The sequence below is a fragment of the Geospiza fortis genome, unplaced genomic scaffold (assembly GCF_000277835.1).
Source record: "Geospiza fortis unplaced genomic scaffold, GeoFor_1.0 scaffold171, whole genome shotgun sequence".
Classification (NCBI taxonomy): Eukaryota; Metazoa; Chordata; class Aves; order Passeriformes; family Thraupidae; genus Geospiza; species Geospiza fortis.
Window position 1 is genome coordinate 1,951,547 of NW_005054313.1, and position 6,073 is coordinate 1,957,619.

The window sequence follows — 6,073 nt, forward strand, 5'->3', positions numbered from 1 at the left end:
TTTTGGGAGCTCACAGATTTCTGTCAGACAAAACCAAACAACAACAGAAACCCCACAACAAAAGCAGGATGATTTAGAGCACTTCTTAAGCTGTGTAGTATGGAGCTTTGCGTGTTGGCTTTGGTAAAACTGGACAAATATTTTCATTCTAAGGAGGAGCAGCAAAGATGAAAAGACTGAGGATGTAGGTTGACATAAGGAAAAGGAAAAGCTTCATCCAACTGTGTGGGTTTAAAAAAAGTCCAGAGCATTTTTGTTTTCCATTGGTATTCTACTGACATAAAATAAGAAGGACAGAGATATAAGTAATTTCATGCATCAAATCCTGTCAATATGATTACTTGAACATTAGAAGAACAGAAAGTTCATCCCATATCAATGTGTACAGATTTAAGAGTTATAATTGTTTCACTTTGTGGCAAAACAATAAAAGAATACATCAGAGAATCAATAGAAGTCATTCCAATTTCTCTAACTTTAGTTAATTCTCTTGGTGCAAGAGCTGTGACTTTGAAACTTACCTTCCTTCATATGGTCTTTAATCCCAAAACTAAGGTGGCACTACAGTGAATGAATAATAAATAATGAATGTATTTGGAGTTTTTATTTACAAATATATATATCACTATGATCTAAATCCTTCTAATAAAACTTAAATCTGAAATGGTTAATGTGGCTTTTGTTTCAATTCAATAATTAAAAACATTAAAAATTATCAGATTTTAAATTGTAGACACAGATTTTAAATATAAGACACTCACATTCTAGGCCTTTCTGAAAACTAAGTTCCACAGGACAGTTTTTTCTATGCTGACTGCAATAAGATTAAACTTGCATGCCTGCTTATTAATCTGCTAAAATATCAAGCCCCAAGACAGACATTAATTTTTGAGTATAGGAAAAATTATTTTTTACTGCAGCAAAGCTCAAAACTGTAACTATGTCAGGACTTTTTATTTTTAAACACTGAAAAAAAAAAGGTACTAAAAAAGCCTTTGCATGTCCCTTCATAGTGCTGAGGCACACTGTGTTTCCCAAAAACAAACATCTCTCTGAGCCTAATGGGATGTCACATGTGACGTGGTCCTTCATCATTTCATGTAGATTAAAATGGCTGGAAGTTATTCAATTTTCAGGATTTATATTGCAAAATACTGATATTTTTTAGGCAGAAGAAACACCTGTTTCCACCACTTTTTTCCTACTCAACACAAGTGATGTTTATTGTGGGTTATGTTCTCCCTCTAGACAACAGTGACATAACATTGGTAAAGCTGCCTGATAATGTAGGAGGAATTTAGCCAAGAGCAACAGCCATTGTGAAGTGGATTCAATCCTTTCAAAAAATCTCCACTAAAAAGTAATTTAACTCAGGTAAAACCTGATATTTTACCTCAAGCCTTCATTTAGAAGTTAGTTACCCACCAGTACACATATTTTAAATCCTCATGGCATATATTGAACAAACTGAAATAGAATAAATGTTTTTAAAGAGAAACAAAGGAAGATTATGTACAAGCTGGCAAGTAGAAATGTTACAGGAATATTTATTGCAATTATCAGCCAACTTTATATTTTAATGATCTAGGTTTAAATTAGGGAGAAGCATAAAACTTGTGCTATAAAGAAGCAATTCCATTTATTCCACTAATAAGTTGCAACCTGTTTCCGTTTTATGAGCGTGCACATAAACGTATTCAGTTAACTTGAATTATGTATGCATGCCTGGATGTTCATGAACCATTTCTAATGGCTTTAGGTTATTGCAAATCTGATATCCTGAGAGTAACTTATCCACAAGTATGTATGGACGTGGCAAACTCAGCCCTGTGCCCCATTTGTCTGTTTCTGCTTGAGAGTGCCAAGGGAAAGGGATTGTAAACTTCACTTCTGCTGCTGCAGATGGGTGGCCTTTAGCTCAGGGGCTGCTGTAAGAGACTCCTGATGGCACTGAAAAGCTGGTCCTGCCTGCTGAATTTACGTAACTCCCTGACAGCTTCCTGTGGAGAGATGAAAGAATCTGGGGACATTTCAACAAGAGGGATAGATGGTCTGGGAAAGGGACATGATAAAAGAGCACTGTGCTGCTTGGAAAAATGATGGTAAATTACGCTTGGGATTTGTAAATAATGAAGCACAACCAGAACTATTCAGCTTCTAGACAAAATCTATTATTATTATTACCATCATCATTTTAGAATTCTGGTTTGCTTATTCTGTAACCTGAGCGCTGAAAAAAGGAAATAAGAAGTTAATCACTGAAATCACTATTCAAGAAAATTTATGCATCTTCATCTACAATGAACTGGCAGATTATCTGTCTTAGTTTTACTTTATGCTGCATTCACATTTCTCTTGTCCACAGAGCTGCCCTGTTCTGCAAGCAGCAGACTGATAAAATGTGCTTATAGGTAGTAAAAACCAGAGGAATACTATTTAACAATAATATTACTAACAGAAGACAAGAAAAAGAAAAGAAAGAAATAAAGATTCTTGAACCAAATCTTGAACCCAATACACAGCTTATCACAGGCCAAAACAGGAATATAAAGGAACAGTCAGGAATTTAAGCTATGTAAAGGATTGTTTGTTTGACTGGTGTGTGGGTATGATGAAAAGGACAACAGAGAAGCAGAATTTTAGAAAGAAAATCCAGATGCAGGCTGGGCAAATGTGGGATGCAGCACAAAGAAAATCCTAGACAGAGCTTTTGAGTCTGGGTACCAGCTGAAAACAATCTCCTGTTTTTGATCCTCCTATGCTCAAGGAAAAGGTACTTGGCATGTCTTTTTAAATAAACAGGATTAGATGAAAGACATTTGTCTCCAACATCAAATTCTCCTTCTAACTGGAACAAACTTGTGAGACTAAATGCTTGACTAACTCAAAACCAGTGACAATGTTTTTTTGAAAAGCCTTCCAGTATTTTCATTAACATCATATTCACCATGAAGTGGCCTGCATTTTAGCAGTACAAAAAATAAAACTTCATATTACAGTTTTACCAATAAGCTGTAAAAACACCCATTCTGAAAGTCACAGTGAAGTTTGATAACCCATTACAGTAAATAACATTTCTGGGGGCTAATCTGTAGTGATGACTCAAGACACACAATCTCTTTCCTACAAACCTGATTTCTGGCACTGGAAATAACTGCACAGCTGTGAGATTTGCTGACTCCAGTATTTAACATCAAGAACTTGGAACACAAGATCTCAGTTCTAATCAAGCAGCTATATATGTTTAATGTAATTCTGTCACTGTAAAGCATAAGCTCTCCTTTCTTTGAAGAACTCTGATGAAGGACAGATCCAGAGCTGTATTCTAAGGAACAGCCTGTGATACTTCTGTGTAAAATGAGCAGTGCAACCAAAATTCTGAATTTATGGATCACAGAACATGAATAAAAAGACACATACTTAACATCAGACTTTTCCTGAGAGGTCAACAAATTACCAAAATGTGCTGATGGGTCCATTTTACAATGTAGAGGATTGCTCCAACTGTTCAGTTGTTATTTTCAACCACTGCAACATGCCTACAAATAAATTATAAGAATTAATATCAAGAATAGTCACGGCCTTAGAGAAGATTTGGGTCTAGGCATTCTCAGACAAAACACATGACTAAGTCATCACTATCAGCAATACTAAATTTTATCAGCTTATGAGGGCAGGACAGAAACTGCCTGGCTGAGTAATAATTCTTTTCCAATCTCCAGATAGGCCCATGATCAGATACTCTGGAGGAGAGGGTGACTGTGCTGGCAAATTTATTATCATGTTAAACCTCATCTGCGTGTGAAGTACCAGCCCAGGGAGTGTCCATGCCCACACAGAATCCACCTCCCTGTGGTCAGCCCAGGTCCTCGTTACACTGCCCAGTGGCTGAGCTGGACTGGACTCCCAGCAGCTGCACACATTCCTTCCTTTTTCTCAGCTTCATGTTTCTGTTTGATTTTGTTGACTCTGTGGAAATGAAGCCAACTTTTCTGCCAGTTCTAATGGATTTCGCCTTGAAATAAACAGAAAAATGCCCATCTATAATAGCTGCTAATTTAGTTCATAATCTGTGTTATGCCAGACAGGAAGTTTCTTTGGCTGACTCTGAGGGAAACAGTAAGAAACACAGAAATGAGAAAGGGCAAGATTTTTCTAGGAGGTGGCAGCAGCTAAACTCTTCAGCTAATGCAGCTGCTGACATTTCCAGCCATTCAGAGCATTCCTCCCTAGGGAGAATAAAGGTAAAAGAAACTACTTAGTATGAAACTACTGGATGTCCATTAAAAGTCATTCTAGTGGTGAAGCTGAAGAGGCTCATTGGCAAAATAATTTTTTTGTATAAATCTAAAAACAACATTAAAAGCCATCCAAAAAGCAGGCAGTTAAATAGATTCTTTCACACTGAGAAGCAGCAGTACATGAGACTAAAATGGATTCTAGGAAAAAAAAAATTACTTTTGATTCCAACCACTGATAAAGAGATTTCCCAGTCAATGTCTGTGTAAATGCTGGAAAGAAGGATTTTTTTAACAAAGCCCTAAGAGGTCCTAGAAAATATGATTCAAAGAACAGTTCTGGAAGCAAAATTCTAAAAAATTTTTGGGATGGCAGATGACTTTCTTATACTAACACATCTTATACAGGATAAGAGAAATGAAAAATAGCTCTATTCTAATGAAGCATGGGACTTAAAAGTTCTCTCTGTTCAAACACTATGGAAATTATGGAATCTGGGATAGTAGTAACATCTGATGCTAATGAACTTTAAAAATGAATGGAGATGATTTAAACTAGCTCAGAATTAAATTTCCTTAAAATATCTTTAACTAGCCTATGAAACAGGATAGGCAGTTGGGAAAAGAATCTTTGTAAGGTACCTGCCAATGATGGTATCCAACTCCAATAACTGAGAACATGCCAATCATCTCTCTGGACATGACTCTCCCGTGGAACATTCAGTAGTATTTCCATAGCCCTATTCCCTTATGCACAAAGTATTTCTGCACAGTAACCCTTCAGGATACAAATCAAGGCCAACACTTCAGTGCCCCAGGCTTTTTACAAAACAGCAACAATTCCTGCTCCCAGAACTCCAAACTTGCCAGCTTACCTATAAATTAGCCCTGCTTCCAGCAGATAGCTCTGGGAATGGGTGAAGACTGCATGAAATAGGAATGGAAAACAGCTCCATAGAAGTACAATTTTGCCTCAATAAGTAGATAGCTTGGTCAAGTCTATAATTTATGTTCCCTCTAGACACTACAGTCACAAGCAAGGCAATGCATTCCCTGATTTAACCAGATTTTCTGAGGGCATGGGTTTAAGTGCTGCTCACTGACCTCCTTCTTCATTTGAGTTCACTGGCCATAATGAGGTGTTGTGAACTTCGCTGTTAGATTTACGCTTTTGTTTCACATTCATCTTATCTGCTCACCACCTCCACAGTTGGACAGAAAGTCAAGACATTTAACCCTTTGTAAAAGCTGGCAAGATTGATAAATCTTTTACCTTGTTACATAAGCCTGAAATGAAAAGCTAAAAGAGACAAAAAACTTAAGTGGGAATCTTTGTCAACTTCTGTGAATGCCATTTAAGAAAACCGAACAGAAAATAGATGTACATGGAGAAGGCGGTTAAGGAAAACATTTCAATTCATTTTCAGCAAATCTGGTTTTCTACTTTGCTGCTGAAATGAAAGCACAAGTGGCAACAACTCCATGCCTACGCTTGTTATTGCCTACTCAAGAATCAAGTGCTCTTTCACTCAAGACTTGATTGTTGGAAAGAAAATAAACTGTCAACCGGTGAGACTTGTTATCTAGCTGGAAAGTGAGAAAGGCTTGCTTGCTGCTGCTAGTCTTGGGATTTCATCAAAATGGCTTTTAGAAGCACATTCTTTTGCTGTAATCCTTGAAGGAGTTCTCTTAGAGGAATAGCATGCAAGGAGATCAGAAGGAAAGAGCCCCCCACCCAGGCCTGTTTTCCTTAGTGTCCTTGCCCCTGTAATTGAGACAACATGGTTCAGCAGAGACAAAAAAGGGATTCCAGAGGCTGAAGATCTCACCCTAGT

General features: G+C 37.2%; 1 long non-coding RNA gene across 2 annotated transcripts in view; it reads right to left on the reverse strand.

Annotated features, from left to right (window-relative positions):
• Window positions 1-3,420: 3,420 nt before the first annotated feature.
• Window positions 3,421-6,073, reverse strand: part of LOC115947756 — a 20,545-nt gene continuing 17,892 nt past the window's right edge. For both annotated transcript variants that reach the window (XR_004081608.1, XR_004081607.1), the window contains exon 5: window positions 3,421-3,539. This is a non-coding gene — a long non-coding RNA (uncharacterized LOC115947756). The remainder of the gene's footprint in view (window positions 3,540-6,073) is intronic.